Source organism: Rhipicephalus sanguineus, chromosome 2 (genome assembly GCF_013339695.2).
Source record: "Rhipicephalus sanguineus isolate Rsan-2018 chromosome 2, BIME_Rsan_1.4, whole genome shotgun sequence".
NCBI lineage: Eukaryota > Metazoa > Arthropoda > Arachnida > Ixodida > Ixodidae > Rhipicephalus > Rhipicephalus sanguineus.
In genome coordinates, this window is record NC_051177.1 from 143,398,403 (window position 1) to 143,415,669 (window position 17,267).

Here is a 17,267-nt window from a genome sequence, read left to right on the forward strand (position 1 = left end):
TTGGCACCGCGCTGTGAACTTTAGGCCGCAAAATATGAGAATTTGTGAGTAAACAAACAACTACTGTTGCGCGGACGCTATCAGAGCAGTTCAAAAACAATTTCCTTAGAACTGCGGCTTCGGTGCGCATGGCAACTTTGTGATCTGCCGTCCCGACGATTCAGTGGTTTTTTTTTTCTTTTTTGGTCTAAATTCGGGTACGTTTCAATGTCATTTGACAAGTTGTCCCGCACTGCGTATTGATCGGTCTTCTCAGTGGGCAAATGCCGCTACTTATATATATATGTTTCTTTATTCCGCGCATTCGTTTCGTTTGGTGCTCACACAAAACGTGAGCAAATGCGACGCCTTTTTTTAATGCTCCTTAATTATCGTTCCGTTTGCATTCCAGTGAACTTGCCGCTCTCTGTCATCAACAAATTCATAGACCAAAGCTTCACCACTTCGAGATTGCTGGTGGAAGAAGAACCAGTCGACGAGACCGAGCATGTAGTAGCATGCGACGCCTAGGAAAAGAAAGAAAATACAGTAACGTTTGCGGACTTGTTCTGCAAACGTCGGCTGTGAACTAGGACCCACATGAACTTGAAATAGCGGTGAATAAAATAGAAGTTATTGCAGCAACCAACAGCCGCAAAACAGGATAGTAATTATTTGGCATGTACCCCAGCAATTTTGGCAGCAGTGTCGTGTCTAATGCCAACAGGGTGGCATCTTTCCCGCGTAAATAAATGAGGCTCCAAAAAAATACATGGGGTTGGCCGGTGGGCCGATCACGGAGGCAATGCAAAATTTATGTAGCTTATGAAGCAATGCATGCCTCATCAAATAGGAAGGTTGCCCGTCGGCGTCCCGCGTCGGCGGCGTCAACACGAGTGATGCAAAAAATAATCGTCACGTGATGGTGTCACCATATGACGTCATCATGACGTCACAGATCGCCAAAATATGTAGCGTCATTATGACGTCACATAATGTGACGTCACCTGATGACGTATTCACACGTCATGGTCGCTTTGCATTGCCTCCGTGATCGGTCACGGAGGCCGTGCAAAACCGCGTTAGGTGCAGAACGCTTTTGGAGGGGGCCGCGGGAGAATCAGTACATCGACTGACAAGAAGATGACTTTCGCCTTCCAGTCATCTTTAACGAATGCATAAGGGACCCTGTGCAACGTATCTAAACAATGACTTGCGCATCTGCAGCCGATTTTGTGGACGCTGAGCACGGGGCCGACGATCAAGAGGTCGCATTGGAGGGTTCTGATATGACATCGCTAGTGGTAAAGGGTAGCGCTTTTACCATCCTGTGGCAGATAAGCATCATTTGCCGGCGGGAAGCGCGCGCGAGCCATCGTCTCAGTGCGCGCTGTCTGCTATTCACCGAACATCGCAGGCCCGAAGCAGTAACAAAAGTCTTCGTCGCGGAAGTGCTTGTTGCACACAAGACTCGTAGCGGATGGCTACTTGCCGGTTCTTAGCTTTACAACCCATGATCCACGCTGTTTCTTGTCCCGCGGTTACCAGTGCAGGCTGACACTGGGCTCCTTTGCGTAAGCGCGGCACCGCGGCACCGAGCGGTAGAGCCCCATGTTCGTCGCCTTCGGAGGCAGCCACTCTATTACAATGGTTTCAATTGAGTAGAAAATGAGAGAAAACTTCCGAATTTGAACAGACAGCAGCGCATGTGGGACTTGAAACTCGTTTTCAAAGCACGCGGCAGTGCGCCACAAGCAGCCGACGCGGCCGCTGAGACCACGTGATCCTGCCAAGCACGTCACACCGACGGTGGCGCCGGCGTTTCCAGTGGTGGGCCTCGAGGCCAATACCAAAATTGGTATTGCGCGACGCGCCTGTGTGACGAACGTAAATGAATGGTGGTAACATGAAAATCATGACATGCATGACATGTACGACATGATTTACATGCCATGCTCATGGCGAACTCATGGCCGTTTCGCTAGATTGATATGCACCAAAATTGGTATTGCGCGATGTGACTGTATGAAGAACATTAGTGACAGGTGGTAACATGAAAAGCCATGACATGCATGCCATGTATGGCATGATATATATACTATACTCATGGTGCACTCGCGGCCATTTCGCTCGTTTGATATACACCAAAATTGGTATTGCGCGATATGAGTGTATGATGAACATAAATGAGAGGTCTTAACATGGGAATCATGTTATGCGTGTCATGTACGGTATGATTTACATGCCACTGTCATGGTGCGCTTCCGGCCGTTTTGTTAACTGGATATATACTAAAATTGCTACGGCATGACACAAGTGCCTGATGAACATAAAAGAGACGTCATGCATTGTATATACCAGAATATGCGCTTCATAGGCATGGTGTATACTAGATTGTGCATGCATGCGTGCTTGGCAAACATGCGATATATGGTGGACTAGATGCCATGGGATGAATGATTTCATTTGGCTCAAAGACAAACAAGGCGATGTATGCAGCTCTTTGCTGGCTGCTTCGCATTACATCGATTCCCACAGTGCGTGGGATCTGCCGGATTTTTTACTTTGTGTATATCGCTCATTGCTTTCAAGTTTTATTTTTATAGTGTTGGCGCAGTATTAATTGTTTTATGACACATATACATTTCTGTACGACCAATGTGTATTTACCTCGTGTATGCGACTCATTGTTTTTAAATATTATTCTTATGATGATTGAACAATTCTTGACATTCATTTGTAATATTGAGTGAGATGTAGACTCTGCCACTGATGCGTCTCTTGTGGCAGCATTAATCTTGCTGCTTGGTACAGCAAGCCCTCAAATATCAGACCTTCTGTGTACTGTGTTTATTAGTGAATAATTAAGCGCTAACAAAAATAAACTGTATTCTGATTCTTGATGCCCCGTGGTCAGCAGTTCACATTTTCTCATTCTTGCATGCCTATTACTACGGCAAACAGCTGAAGTGTTTGTGAATTTCGTAAGAAAACAGGCGAGTTTGTCTTGGGTCTGCCAACGTTCATAAAGTGGTCAGCACGGCTGCTAATGGTGCTTCTTTTTTTCAAAATATTTTGCTTCTACACACGTGGCCGTCTTGCATGCATTCGGTGCCCATCTACATGCCTCGCAGTACATGCGCTATTTAGTGAACCCGCAGCCATAGGTCGGCGTACTCACTCAGGCTCGGATCGAGCCACGAGTCTGAGTCTGTGTGAGTCAAGGTGAATGATATTTTGGTGAGATTGAGTCCGAGTGAGTCCGGTCGAAGAAAATTTTCGTGAGTGTGAGTCCGAGTGAGTTCGGCTAAGGAAAATTTTAGCGAGTCTTAGTCTGAGTGAGGTCCACAATTTGTGCCGACATATGCCCGCATCCGCCCCAGCAGCGCACCATAGCTGAAACCCAGTATCAGCCCAGCCTGACAGCCATGCGGTAATACCGTCATAGGTGTGTGCAGGGTTCCCCATCAGGGGGGGGGGGGTCGAAGGTTAATCGCAGCGCCCTCCCTCCTACCAAGTCAACGTACGAGGCAGATTTTGCGCTCCCCCCCTCTTGGGTGACTACGGGGGTGTATGTATGGGACATATTTCGCGCCCTCCCTCCTAGGTGACTAGGTGGGGCGGCCGCCCCCCCCCCCCCCTGTGCGCACGCCTATGAATACCGTAACGTGTCGCCTTTCTTACTGCATAGACAGGCAACTGACATTTGCGTGCGGTAGATGTTGCCGTATTTACGGCGTTTACCGTATGGAGGTGCTAAGAAGATGCCCCACTGAAATGGCCTGTGCTGAAGTACAATAAAAACTCGGGGTCCCTTACGCATTTGCCTGAGACGACTGGAAGGTGAAAGCCATCAAGACGACGTTCTAGATGAATCACTAACCCGTTCAAACGCTCACCGTTAATAGGCCTAGTTGCTGCATAACCTTGCAGGTAAGAACTTCAGCACAAACGAGGACGAATTATAAAGAGATCAGACGAGCCAGGCGCAGTGCGCGTAGTTTTCAGACGATCAGACGAGCCAGGCGCAGAGCCAGGCGCAGTGCGCGTAGCGCTGAAGTTTTCACCTTCAAAATGTACTGAAGTAACAATTGTATCGGATGGAGTGGAGCAGCACAAGCGCAGACCCTTAATAGAGGATTTCAGTCGTTCCGGTATTCCGGTAACGCGAAGGCGTAGCGTAATACCGGATGGCGTGTGCCGTAGCTACCATAGCTGCCGCCACGTCAAGTGGCGCCAGCTATGGAGGATAAAAACAACTAACAAACGTATAGTGTATCTCCTGCGAGATTCCGGGATCCTCACTCGCTAATCCTACACATTTATTATTTGAATATGACTCGAAAGCGGTGCCGAATCGGCACGAATACTTTGCTGTCTAAGCTTAAGGACGTGAGTCTAAAGCAAATAAAAGCATCAGTTCGGAAATAACGAGCGACAGAGCGCGCGACGGCCCCTTGATAGATTCGAAGTGGACGGCAGTCGCTTTCGGTGGCGAGGCCATGTTTACCGGGCGTGCGCATGCGCAGTTCACACCCGGTTTTCCAGTACACGCAAAGCGTTTTGCGTATAGCAGTGTGCCGGAGACTAAAATCCTCTATTTTCATCAAGTAAGGTGCACGGGTCGCGGGCGGCTGCGGATGCCTGCGCGCAGCGCATATAATCGCCCATCGTAACAGCTGCACTCCCAATACATCATTCAAATGTGCCCGCTTGGGCACCTTCGTCTCTTTTTTCTATTCTTCTAAGCTTCATTTCGGCTTTTGTAGAGCGACATTTTTAGTTGGGTCCTCATAACCGTCGGCGTGCGGCGTGTGCTAGCGCGCGCTGCCCATATTTTCCAAGGCCTTGCGTTTGAGTGAGGTGGGCGATGCCCATGTTTGCCAGGCGTGGCCACGCATGCGCAAAAGAGACCCATGTGGAACGTACTGCAAAGAACCTCTCCCGCAGTGGGTGTCCAGTCTGCAGCTGGGGTCATCTGCAGCTCGTCGTCAGCAGCAAGAGTAGTGCGGTAACACTGGTCTCCCCCTACGTTCACCTCGTCCGTGTGAGTGGGGGACATTTGTGGCGAATTCTCCTCGCGAGTTGACGTCACTAGGCTCCGCCTTTATCCCCCGAGGATTTGGCCCCCGTGTGAATACCGCTTGAAGGTCCAATCACCCGGCGTCGCCTCAACCCCCAGGATCCCCTTTTTCCCGGACACGGCAAAGCCACGCACGGCTAGGCATGGGAGGGTGTCGAAACCCCCCGTTGGCTCGGGTCCGTGGTGACGCCGCTCACCGAACGCCTGCTCACGCAGACGCCCCTTCGGGGATATTGAAGTGAGTAATTAACAAAACTCGTTAATTTTTTATTATTGAGATTAGTAACTTCAGGGTCTTTGTTTATAAGGAAAAGTTGTAGGCCGTCGCAATTTATGAAACACAGATTTTTTTGAAAAAATGACATTACTTGCACGCAATGTGAGATATTCAACATCGAATGGTAATACGAATACTGAAACTGATCGCACCCGGCGTGCAGGAAATGCGGCCCAGCTTTTACGCCAGACCGGAACTTCTCGTGACAAGGAAGTGACGACATTCGAAGGAAGGCGCGGCGCGGCCCTGTCTTGTGCAACTATTGTCATCTCTAAAACATGATTATGCCGTAAACTTGACGGTCTGCAACTTTGCCATATAAACAAATGTTCTCAAGACATAATTTAAAAAAAGTTAGACTATGTTAATTCGTCTCTTCAGTGTCACTGTAGCTGCGACAAAGTATCTCCGTCTAAACGCAGAGTTCTTCAAAATTGGCTAGCGCGAAAATGGACAAGGACTGAGAAGGAACACTGATGTACAGGACAGGCGCTTCTCATCAGTGTTCCTTCTCAATCCTTGTCCATTTTCGCGCTAACCAATTTTGAAGATTATGAACCAACTAGCCCAACAACGTGTACTATTAAACGCAGAGTTCATGCGCGAGAACGACCGCAGCCTGGCTGCAGCATAGGATGTTTATTTTAAAAGTCTGCATTGTCTACAAAACAACACCCTGCATATGCACGCACACACGAACGCGAATAAAGGAGGCCGGGCCTCCTCACCTGACCGACGCGATGATGTATAATGGAGCCGCAGATAATTGGAGCCACAGATAATTACGATGACGATATATGTACGACAGTAGCGCGCCGAATTATTCTGGTAGGTGCATTACTGAGCTTCCGAAAAGTTCAACTCTGATAGCAGCTTCTTGCCTCTTCTTTCTTTTAATCCCTTATTTCCCCCAGTGTAGGGTAGCAAACCGAACGCGCGTCTTGTTAACCTCCCGGCCTTTTCCTCCTTTCCTCCTCCGTCGAAAACAAACAAACAAACAAACAAGAAAAACAGGCCTATTTGTCTTGGTCAGCGGAAGCGCTGCAAGTGTTGTTGCTTTCTGCAAGTTCCTCAAGGTAGCTCCCATCGGTTATACGTACGTCAAGAGCTAAAACGGATGTTGGGCGAGTTTGTTCATACTTCAGAAAGATTAAACAGCACAAAGAAGAGTGAACACCAGAAAGCCGCACAGATACAGGACTGATATGAGCGCCTTTCTGTTCCATCTTTTTTTTTGCGCTCTTTATTATTGCTTAAGTGCGTCAGAACTAACGGCAGGTTAACCACCGGGTTTCCGTCGTGCTTTTCATTCAAGTAGGCGTGTGCCGACACGTTTGTATCAGTCTTGTGTTCCTAGCTCCAGAGCGTCGTACGCAGCACGATGCGTCATAATCTCTCCGATAACCAAAAAAAGTGACACGATCCCTTACGCGTTTGTTTAAGATGATTCGAAGTCGAAAGCCATCTTCTTTTCCTCCTCATTCGATTGTATTTATCTCGCCCCCCCCCCCCCCCGAAAGCTTTCTGCACCCCCGTGGTTTTGCAGTGTCTCCGCGATCAGCCCACCTGACCAAGCGGCGATATCATGTGATGAAGTCATCGTGTGACGTCGTGTTATGTGACGTCATGATGACCTGATAGGGTGGCGTCATGACGTGATCATTTTTGGCGTCTCTCGTGTTGACGCCGCCGACGGTCACTTTTCGCGTTTGATGAGGCATCCAAGGCTCTCGCCTTAAGATCAGCGCACGATGGCCAATCGTTACCGGCATAGAACGAGATACTCCGCATCGATAAATGTAGATACTCCGGGCGCATACTTGCCTGTTTTCATACAACTGCATTTATGAATGAGTATTTTCGAGAGCGAATGAAATAATGAAATACGTACGAGCTGAGGCGCACGACGCACGAGTAAAAAAAAATTACAGCATATCCACGGGCGAATGATGAAGAGCTTGGGCGAAGCTCCTGAAGCAATCATGTGTACACCGTGAAATGTTCAGTGGTTTCGCCCAGCAGGAATCAAAGCGATACGCCGCTTTTATTATTTTTCTTTTCCCGTTTTTCCATCTTTTTTATTTTCCTTTTTTATTTTTATATTTTTTATTTATTTTTGTTTTGTTTTACCTTTTATTTTTATGAATTTATTTTTTATTTTGTATGTTTATTTCTTATTTTTATTTGTTTTTTATTTTTTGTTTATTTTTTCTATCTCTATGGGACAGCGCCATCTATTATACTGTTCGGGAGATACTGCCGCGGTTACGCCTGACATGGGACAACGTTAGACTAAGAGGAGCTACGCCCCTAAAAATTCACAGCATATCCACAGGTCAATGATGAAGAGCTTGGGCGAAGCTCCTGAAGCAATCATGGTGACACCGTGAAATCTTCAGTGGTTTCGCCCAGCAGTAATCAAAGCGATAGCCCAGTACATATCAAAGACGCGACAAACACTGTATATATTTATACAAGAAATTTTATTAATCGTAAGTGGTAGCTAGACGTGGCTTCCGTTCCCCCTTCATTATAACCGCTTTATGGTCGGTGAAGTGATGGATCGGTGATGGGTCGTAGTGGGATGTTTGCAAAGACGAAGTAGTGGGCAGTTTGCAAAGGTGTCTTCCGTTCCCCCTTCATTATAGCGGCTTTATGGTCGGTGAAGTAATGGATCGGTGATGGATCGTAGTGGCATGTTTGCAAAGACGAAGTAGTGGGCAGTTTGCAAAGGATCGGTGATGGGTCGTAGTGCGATGCTCGCAAAAACGAAGTAGTGTGCAGTTTGCAAAGGTGGTTACGCCGGACAGCGGAGATGTGACAAGGCTAGACTAAGAGGAGCTTCGCCCCTAAAACGGACGGTACAGCGCACCACCGGCCACTCATGTTCATCCACATGTGCAAGGATCGATGTGACAAAAAGTGCGGGGATATTAACACTACTCAATAACTGCTCCACAGAGTCAGGTGATGAAACAAGCATCCAACAATATCTAGGATATAACTCGTTAATGCATTTAGCTGGGCTAGTCGGTACTGACTTTTTGAATCAATAATACAAGCGAACACACTTGACCTGTGTTGTTCTGTGAAGTCTGTAGTGCGTGTTCGCTATAGTATTATGGTTTCATCAATATTATGGAGACGACAGTACCAATGTAGAGGGATAAACCACGCTTTCTGTGGAAGAAATCCCACAGAGTCCCTTATGGATTCACTTAAGACGGCTGGAAGGCAAAAGCCGTCTTTTTTTTCTTATCAGTCGCTGTATTCACCCTGCCCCGCCACCCTTCGAAAGCTTCCTTCACTGCCTCCAAGATCGGGGGCACCTCGCCTGGTTTTGCATTGGCTCCGTGATCGGCCCACCTTTGACCAAGCTACGAAGTCATGTGATGACGTCATCATGTGACGCTACGTCACGTGACCTCATATGACGCCACAATTTTTCGCGATCTGTGGAGTCATCGTGACGCCATATGGTGGCGCCATCACGTGATGTTTTCCATCCCTCGTCCCCGACGGTCAAATTTCGCGTTTGTTGAGGTAATTAGGGTTTTCGCCTAAAATACCTCAATTGAATTATTTTAATGAGGTTTTGAATCCTTTGGCGCGCGTATTTAGGTAACGATGAGTGACCTACTGTGAGTACCATACCTTCTGTTACGCTTCGGGTGCACGTACTGTTCATATTTCATTCATCTTCGACGGTATATGAGATACGGCTACGGTGGCCAAGCGTGTATATCGTAGTAGTGCGGTACACATAAGCGGACTAAACGCCTAGCGCATACGTACCCCTGCTTTCAGGGCAGATAGCAGTGAACCTTGGATCTTTTAGACTAATAATCACCAGCACTTTCGCTCCGTCCAGTCTGTTCGCAAGGGAGCTGCCGTCCCCTATGATGTGCATTGACACAGGGCTATGGCTGGAAACAAAAGAGCAACGTGGAACGTTTCCCAGCGTTTATACTGTTTCCATAATGCTGTAACAAAATGGCAAGTTGAGCCACTTGGTGCTTGTTCATTCTTGAAGAAAAACAGTGCACAAAATGTAGACAAAATGAGAGGGAAGACACACAGCTATGCACTCACAAATGAAAGTTTATTGGTAACATGAACTTATTGGCCCTCTCTTTTTGTGAACGATTCTTGTGCACCGTTTTTCTTCAAAAATGTTTCCAGAATCATGCGTCTGTGAGGGGCAGGTTCCAAATCATGATTTACATTGTCAAACGCAAGAGCAGGAATCGCCAATGCAGTAGCGCATGTTTTATATCGCAATATTCTTGGCTTCACCTTCGAATGATGACGAAACCATGCGCCTTGATACGGCGGGAAAGGGCGACCATGATAATCGTGATCAACCCAACGAAATCCGAAAGTGGGTCCCATATATCAGCGCAGAAGTGCGGTGACGTGCTCTTTCTTGAGTAAGCGGTTGGTTACAAAACGGAGCCTTTATCGATGCACTCGTTTTTGAGTTGGCCGAATCATTGCATAGTTTTAAGGTCTGGATTAACTTATCTCTTTCATCGTGGTGAGTAGAATCAGCAAGCCATAAGCATGGAAACATCAGTTTCAAGAGGACACAACAAGGAACTGTGTGAAAGTGGCGTCGCGATATGAAAGAAAAAATTACATGGCTGACGACCGTGGTTTGGTTTGTCATAGTCTGTACATCCGCCCCACTATGCAGACGACTACCGCGGTGGTCAGCGACGACACGGAACTTTTTTTTTTTTTGTCGTTCGGCAACTCGCCACCTTTGCCTCTGGCAGAGCATTCGCCTTTGACAGAGCGTGAAGAATAGATTTTTTCTGACGGTTCCGCTGGGATTTAGGCCCTTGCCCGTTAGGCATTGGTCTTCGAGATCCGATTGTGCTAATCAATGAGCAATCACTCACAAACAATTCTGGGCAATTGCGACATGGTGTTGTGCATCACAGAGACTGATCAGTGACGCCGGTACATGTATTTCGGAGGCAAAAACCGAAAAACGTTGTGCTTGACGAAGTTTCAATCTGCGTGCATAGTATATGGAAGTTCTTCAGAAGATGGCGGTGCGTTTGAGTGCGATTCCTCGTTGGCACGCTCGTGAAAACAGCGGCTCAAGTGAGGTATACTTTACAATGTCAAGAATCCGCAGGCTTCAAGTATGGCCTCCACAAACATCGTTTCCCCGCATGGATGTGACCATAGACAGTAAACGTCACGCGTATGAGCTAACCGTCTAACAGCTGCTCGAGAACGACCTCTAAACAATGGATGCAGGCACCTCTAATGACATCGATACCGCACAGTTCTCAACGTATAGATTGTAATACAGTCATAATCACACTCGTCTAGAGTGGTCGAGCGCGTGACTGTGGACGCTGGCGCCGTCCGCAGCTTCTACCTCGTGTTAGCTATAGAAGCTCCCGTCCATGTCTGAATTATAGCACAAGGATCTGTCATGTGGTATGGTTGTTTGCTATCATTACGGCGTCGGTCTCTGCATATCGCAAAAACGGACGCTGAAACTTCCGACTGGCCGCTCTGGACAAGTGTTATTCCGACTGTACTCTATTTTTGAAAAAGAATGCCGGACATTCGGTAGTTTGAAGATATACTGTCGTAGCAGTTAATGGGCTCAGAGCCGAAGGAATTGCTCAGGTATGCTGCCTACTTTTTACGGCGTTGTAGGCGTGAGTGCTAAGGCTGGCTCTGCAACGAGAGTCAGAGATATTTGAGTGCATCACAAAAGTCTGCCAGCGCTTTCGTTAAGCGAAATGTGATGTATTGGACGCCTCGGCTGTGTGTATACCGACACGCCTGCGGGCTTCCCGGGCAGTGCTTTCGAGACGGGTGGTCGCAACAGCAACGCCGAGAATCTGACAGATACCCGTTCACTTTTGCAACAGATTGCATGCATGAAAACAGCTAGACGGACACTTACCAGGCACGTGGCGTAGGCAGACAACTTTATACCATGTCCGCTCTTCGAAATGCACTGGTAGAACGTTTTTCTGGGGGATGGCATGGATGGCTTTTTCGTCTGCACTGCAAGCAGAGCGACCGATTCTTCTCGGACCCAAAGGCCCACCGGGATTGATTTGCTGCACGATAGCTTCCCACCTTACAGCATTCGTTCCTACGAGGCGAGCAGCATCGTTTACCGTTCTATTCCAATAGTTTTTTTAGTCCCTGCGACTGCGCAGATAAGCTTGCGATTGTGAAATGATGCCATATCGCATCTTGGTTTGCCTCCTACGATTACTGACGTATGCAGAAGGCGAAAAGGTTAAACGCATGCGGGCGAGGGAACAACTATACAGAAGCAGCGCCGAATTGATATTTTTATGTCACGCTATCGCACATGTGTGGAAGGGACGAGGTATGCTTTAAGGAAAAAAAAACAGTGGAGGTAAGGTTTCTGGACTACACTTCATAAACGACTATAATAATTGTCCCTAACATGGAAGGAGTGTAAGAAAGACTTGATGTGGAGGACCAGATGCAGCCTCGACGACTCCCGAACTTCATCGTGATAGTCTTAGCAGGCGACAGCAAAGTGTCCATTTGTAGCCGTCGGAGGAACCCGGTAGACTGCCTCGATAGCTGTTCCAGTGCGTTCCAGCATTTCACAGATCCAGAATTTGCCAGGCGGTGAAGTGGCTTTTTTTTCCCTCTTTGGCTACAGTGCTTGGAACCGTCCCAAGCCAGCAGTATTCCTGAAACAGAATAAAAACCCGAACGCCACGAATGACTGCGTGACCAAAAGAATTGTCATCGGGCTTTATAGCTTCCGTGTCAGCTTTTGGGCTGCGACAAGGATGGGTGCGGATCGTGTAACGGGAGGCTGAAGAACGTGACAGTGATTCTTGATGCCACACACTTGTCACTAACCCTGCTGTTTCGATATCACGTGGCGTGGCGCGGGCCAATGGGGCCCTCAACTAAGGGCACCACCCAACGAGGACGATCCTTTAGGCCTGCATAAATAAAAGTTTTTCTCTCTCGCTCTCTCTAGTGCTTGCCCAGTGCGGGTGGTCCTATCTCATGAGAACTTTCAACGCGTTCCAACATTGGAAGCTGACACGATGAGGAGAAAAATTGAATGAGAAGATGTAAAATGTTTGGTGCTTTATTATACGTCGTAATCATTGCGCAGCCCACGTGCCTACGTTTTCGGTAGCGATGTTTACGTTTTTGCTTTAACTTCGTGTTACTTACCATGGTCTGGCCTGTCACTATGTTTGAACAGTTCCATCCGTAAGGGCGACTTTCCAGAGCATCTATAGTGCTTCCTGAGGAGGGCGCAAAAACATTTTGTCGCACACTGCACGACTATATCTTCTAGAGCTCATCTTGTGGCGATTCAGTGAACCTGAGACTAATCTAACTTAATACACATGGAAGTCAACCGACATCATTTATTGTAGCAAATGCTGCACCTGCATTTCTGAGAGAGCCGGCAGTGATTACGTCACGCAGGTTATAATTGCTTCATCTCTCATTTCGTTACGCGGAACGCCAGTCTGTTATAATAAGACACGTCTAGCGCTTTTTATTATGTTTGCTTTAGTGACGCAAGACGCTTCGATCATGTAAAAAAAATCACAGCATATCCACGGAGTGAATGATGATGAGTGGGCGAAGCTGCGGAGGTTCATCGGTAAACCGTGAATCTTCCGTGAATTCTGCCCAGTACATCATCATCGACGTGAGATCGGGCGCGTTTATACTAAAGGTTCGATGAGTTATGACGACTTGAAGCTCACTTTAATTTTGCATGTACGCTGTGAATTTTCATTGTTTAGAAAACCATTGCTTTAGAAAACATCTGGCGTCTTTCGTTAAGCAGCTGGCGTCTTTTCGTTTTGCTTTAGAAACATCTGGCGTTCTTTCGTTTTGCTTTTACAAAGCATCTGGCGTCTTTCGTTGGTTTATTTCATCAATCAACGGCGTTTTGAACAAAATTTTTATTGTTTAATCACGCACAGGAGAAATCTCACCAGGCACTACCTTGGAGGTAAAGAATGGCTGCTAATGGGAATGAGAGACAGAAGAAGTCGGCTTTTAGCTAACGCTGCGAATTTTTTATTGTTCAACAACGCACAGGAAAAATCTCCCACCGGCACCACCTTGGAGGTCAAAGCGTAAGACTGGTTACGCACTACGACTACGACTACGAGGGACGAACGGGTGCTGCCTTAAGGAGCTTCGCCCCTAAAAATGTTGCAGCGGCTTAGCTCGGCTATGCCAGGATAACATAGTGTTAGTAAACGTTGAGCTAATTATTCTTAGCTTTTCCTGATTGCCTAGGATTAGCGCGATTATCATGCTTACTGCTGCTCCAACGACACACACACGGTATATGTATTATGTGGCACATGTACATTTATTTTGCCAGGCAACTACTTCGAGATCCGATCAGTTAAGCTTCTCCGCTCTTCTGCGCCGTTGAGCAGCATTTGCGCTCTCCTTCTCCATAGCTATACGCAATGCCCATAGACTGTCACGCCACCAAGCGGATGTCAGGAGGAGGGTTAGCAGACGATAAACCGACAGCCTCTCCCTAGTTCGGCTTTCTTTTTCTTTTTTTTTTTTGCGACATAGACTTGCCCTTAAGGCATAATATTTGTTATGTATATTTGTGTTAAATGTGCGCCGTTAGGCCGGTGTTGTGTATGGAGTGAAGAAGTGTCTTGTGGAATGTGTTGTCATGTATCCATCGGTCATAACTGTTTGTGTCACTGTAGCGAAGACCAACTTGCAGGAGATGACGGGAGCGTTCCGACTGTAATCCTTGGCATGTCTATATAAGGTGGTATGCATCTGCTTGCATCACTGGAACAGAACAGTACGGGCACGTAGCACCAACTGGTAAATGCGACCAGTTCCATGTTGAGAGAACAGCTGGTGTAAGGGGCACCCCTGCCCGAAGCCTCCTAAGCACGATTTCCTCCGCCCTAGTAAGGTGAAGGGGGAGAGAGCAGACACACGGTGGGATAAGAGCGCGTCTATCCTGCCGGAGAACATTTTTACGGGCACGGAGTGTATTTAGGGGTTGAGGTGGAAGGGGAATAGATGGGAGGTCTGTATTAGGAGGGCAGTGTGCCTGTTGGTCAGCAGCAGTATTGTGAGGGTTCGCAGCATGGCCTTGAATTCAGTGTACCCTGACGCAAGCGGCTGTATTACGGTTCATCTTATGTATCGCCTCGCAGATTTCCATCACCTTGTGAACTTTCTTGAGTTCTTGGACAGCCGCTAAAGAATCGGTGAATACGTCAAGTTGCTTAATTGTAGACAGCTTAGAGGTGACATCCCGCACTGCGTCATGGATGGCTTCAAGTTCCATTACAAGAGGACTGGCTTCCGTAGATAGATAATGCTGGTGACCACTGATGAAATTATGCGTGGTACTAAGGAATGATGTCCTTCCGCCGTCTTGTAGGATGGCAGCATCTGTATAGACTTTGCAGACGTTAACTCATGATGCTTCGATGATAGAGCGTTCGTGAATAATACCTGATGTATCACTGCGCCGTAACTTGGTTGTCTTATTTGATGTGATGGTGGTGAATTCCCAGGGAGGCATCGTATCGGACTTGTGGTCAATGGGAGACCCGCGTTGAAAGTGGGCATGCAACGCAGCAACAACCGGAACAAGTTGCTTTATTTTCTTCACGCGCTTTTTCACTTTGCGAAATTAGCTCTGCAATTGTGTTAAGCTGGGCGTGCTCTTGTAAAGTTGGTATCGGGGTGATGCGGGGTAACGCTGTTATTGTGCGCATGGCATCACGGTTAATAGTCTCCAACTGTGCCAGCTGTGCCAAAGTTAAATGTTGAAATTGCGCCTGGTATACAATTCTTGGGTGTAGAACTGTGCGTACGAGCCGTCGAGCTATATCAGTACGAGCTCCAGCTGCCTTTGATGCAATGCGGCGAATCAGATGAAGCGTTTTTGTGGAACTCTGCCTGACTTTGCGGAGCCAGTGCGCACCATTGCCGGACCGATGATTGTCAAGACCCAGTATGCGGACCTCCGAAGCCTCAGGAATTGTCACTGTACCAAGTGTAAATGTAAAGGGGCACTGCGTGATCTTTCTGCGTCCTGCCTTGTTAGCCACCACGACATAGCCTGAATTTTGGGCGGAAATGTCTAACCCTGCGTTCCGAGTGTAGTTTTCAAGTACATCAAGGGCTTGCTGAAGCTGTTGAGCTTGTCGTGAGACGTCTTTATGCACAGACCACAAAGTCACATCATCAGCATATATTAGAAACTTCACGTCTGGAATCCGGTGTAGTTGCCAAGCTAGAGGTATTAGCGCAACGTTGAACAGAAGAGGAGCCAAAACGGAACCTTGTGGGACACCTCTGTTGGACGTGAAGCAAACTTCTGGCTTTCCATCTACTCTTATAGCAAATGTGCGGTTGTGAAGAAAAGAGTAAATAAATCTTACGACCCGCGGCGGAAGTCCCAGCTCGATGAGGTTGGAAATAATGACTTCATGGTCTATATTGTCATAAGCTTTCGTTATGTTGGTTGCTACAGCCGTGCGTACTGCGTGGCTGTGTGGTGAAACCTGTAAAATATCGTCCGACAAGATAGAAAGTCCATCTTCAGTTCCCAAATAAGAACGGAATTCAATTTGAGCCGGATGGTATTTATTCTCTCGTTCAAGCCACCAGGAAATACGTGTGGCCAGCATCTTTTCAGCGAGCTTGCAGACGGTCGCAGTCAGTGAAATTGGGCGTAAAGCTAGCAGGTTATTTGGAGACTTTCCTGGTGTTGGAATCGGGACAACAACTGAATGTTTCCAATCAGATGGGATGTCCCCAGTCTCCCATACTTTATTAATAGCCTGCATAAGTGCGCCAAGAGCTTCACCTTCCATGTTCTTGAAAACTTCGTAAGGAATACCGTCGGGACCAGGTGTTGTTCCTTTGTGCGAAGTTTCAATCGCCGCTATTAGTTCGGCCGTGCTGAAAGGACTGGATATATCCGATGTGGCACTATGGTCAGACTCGTCGATTTCGGAGCAGTTTATAGATGGTGCGCTGTCATACTTTGAGAAAAATGTTCTCGCAGCCTGTTCTGCAAATTCTTGTGGAGTACTTTGCATCGCTAACCTAACGCTTGCTGCAGGGTCAGGTTGCTTGGGACCACGTTCCACCGACCGGAACGTACGCCAAAGTGCTCTGTTTCCCATGCCAGATCCAAATTTCTCACACCCTCATGCCACCGTCGTCGCGAAAGCTGCTTTTCGTGCCGACGCGCCTTTGCTGCTATCATGGTTAGCACGAGCACGGCTACCTGGTACATCTGGATTCATCGACGCATACACTTCTGTCTGACGTCGCTTTGCCCAAAGTTGCAAAAGAGTTGTCAGGTTGTCCTTCGTCAACGGTGGTCATGATTGTGTTACTACGGAGCACTTCTTGTAAAGCGGGAAGAATTTCCGAGGGCTGTGTGGGTACTTTATCAATCGATGATTCCCGAAATTTATCCCAATGCATGATCGCTACTCGTCGTCGAATTTTCTTTATGCATCTTCTTTGTAAACCAATTATGATTGGCATATGATCACTGCCCCATGTATCCGGCTTCACCCGCCACTGCGGCGTCCCAGGACCCAACCACCACGTGAGATCTGGAGCGTGCGTTCTAGATACTGTGCGTACAGAACAGGTAGACACAGCGTGATGATTCAGCAGTGTAGACGCGGCATCAGTCATTATGTTTTTTACTTGGCATCCTCTTCGGGAGTTGTACTTGTATCCCCAATCTGTATGTGGAGCATTGAAATCTCCACTTACGAGAATAGGAATGCCCGGGTACGTGGAAAGTAGATGTGCTATCCATCCCAAGTTCAAATGTGTGCGCTGTGGTCTGGCATAGAAAGACACTATAGAACGACAGGAGTCTTCAATGGTCGTGTCAGG

General features: G+C 47.5%; 1 protein-coding gene across 1 annotated transcript in view; it reads right to left on the reverse strand.

The window, feature by feature from the left end:
- Nucleotides 1-11,354, reverse strand: part of LOC119383749 (uncharacterized) — an 86,370-nt gene extending 75,016 nt beyond the window's left edge. The window contains exon 1 of the mRNA XM_037652049.2: nucleotides 11,275-11,354. The gene's annotated coding sequence lies outside the window, so the exon portion shown is untranslated. The remainder of the gene's footprint in view (nucleotides 1-11,274) is intronic.
- Between the last annotated feature and the right edge of the window lie 5,913 nt (nucleotides 11,355-17,267).